Source organism: Morone saxatilis, unplaced genomic scaffold (assembly GCF_004916995.1).
Source record: "Morone saxatilis isolate NCDOM2014 unplaced genomic scaffold, NCSU_SB_2.0 Contig17, whole genome shotgun sequence".
Classification (NCBI taxonomy): domain Eukaryota; kingdom Metazoa; phylum Chordata; class Actinopteri; family Moronidae; genus Morone; species Morone saxatilis.
This window is the reverse complement of record NW_023339729.1, coordinates 1971200-1972740: the sequence shown is the minus strand read 5'-3', so window position 1 is coordinate 1972740 and position 1541 is coordinate 1971200. Positions and strand designations below refer to the sequence as shown.

The following is a 1541-nucleotide window of genomic DNA, read 5'->3' as shown; positions in this document are numbered from 1 at the left end:
TCTCTCTCTCTCTCTCTCGTGTATTTGCATATGACATACAAAGCTTATCAAGGACAGGTCAACTGCCATTCAAAACCTGGTGTTCTCTCTGTTGTAATGCTAAGGTGAAGCTGCTCCTCATTCATTCTTAACTTGCTCTTATGTCATGTCTGTCATGTGCCTTGGTTTATGAGCTTTTTAACATCAGGAAGTTGTTAGGATTTCAACTTTGAGACATTAGTGTAATTACTATAAATAAGTTAACACAGCCTGTGATGTCTGTGCCACTGGGTTGGATTGAGAATCTGGTGCATTGCTTTACAGCACAACCAGATGGGGCTTTATGGCACAAAACAGTAAATGCACACTGTTTGCCCGATTTAAATAGAGCTTCTTTTCTTTTTCTTTTTTTTTGCTTTAATAATTTGAGCACCTTTTCAAGAGCCACTAGTCTACTAGTATGAGCTGACACAGTTGAGAGCCATCTCACGTCAGAGTAGCTCCAGAGTGGAGCATTCAACGTGATTGCAGCTGATAAGACTTCAACAACAAGACATGATCCAAATAATGCAGAGTTACCTGGCTCTGCTGGGGGTGTTTTCAGATAATGATTAGTAAAAGGTTTCCATGTCTAGTGCGTGTGTGTGTTTGAGGTGTGTTCTGCAGTATTTGGCAGCCTTCCATTTAACTATCATTGAGACAATGCATGAGTTCAACCTCAGTGGTTACAAACAATGTGTTTACAAAGAAAAGAAAGGAAAACAGGCAGTAGGTATGGAGCAAGTGAAGGCAGACATACACAATCTGTTTTATTAATATGTTTAATGGAAGTGGTTCTTAGAGTTAGTGTCAGGATGAGTCCAACAGTTCAGTTTACAATCTTAAACAAGAACACATTTTCACACCCTTGCTTCTGGGATTATTCTGGGATGTGAACACGAAAACATTTCAGCCACATTATCGGACATCTCATCAGACTTTGTGTCCTAAATACTAGCTGATACTGGTACGTTTGCCTTTAGGTAGCTCTGTGTGTATCATGTCAATAGCAGCTCTGCCAGTTCGGTTGATACAGCAAGATTATAAAAGGCCGCACACACACACACACACACACCTACTGTACAACACACCATAGTGACACACTCACTGGATAGACTTCCACATGCACTGTATTTATATAGCAACATGAAGGCATGCATTTATACACACACACACACAAACACACACGTATCAGTATATTAAAAATAACCATGACTGTAATTTAAGTATATTCAAGTATTTGAGTGCTCACACACATATGCTCTGAATGCCATCTTAAATTTGGCTTCCATATATACACACTCAAGCCGCCTGTCCATACCAGGCACCACACACACACACACCTTTTTCTCACCGTCACTTACTTTCTACTTTCCCCCCGGCCGTCATTCTGAGCAGCAGTGACTATAATCTTTTCTTTTACTGCGTGTTTGACCTTTGGCTCGTCTCTTTACACACAGAGCTAAGGAATGTCAGCAATGTATAGACCCCCGCTGTCACTATACACATACACACACACACAC

At 40.7% G+C, this 1541-nt stretch overlaps 1 protein-coding gene across 1 annotated transcript in view; it reads right to left on the bottom strand.

Moving 5' to 3' along the window:
- The window catches only part of LOC118326504 (microtubule-associated tumor suppressor 1 homolog), a 59897-nt gene that overhangs the window by 6884 nt on the left and 51472 nt on the right, over nt 1-1541 (bottom strand).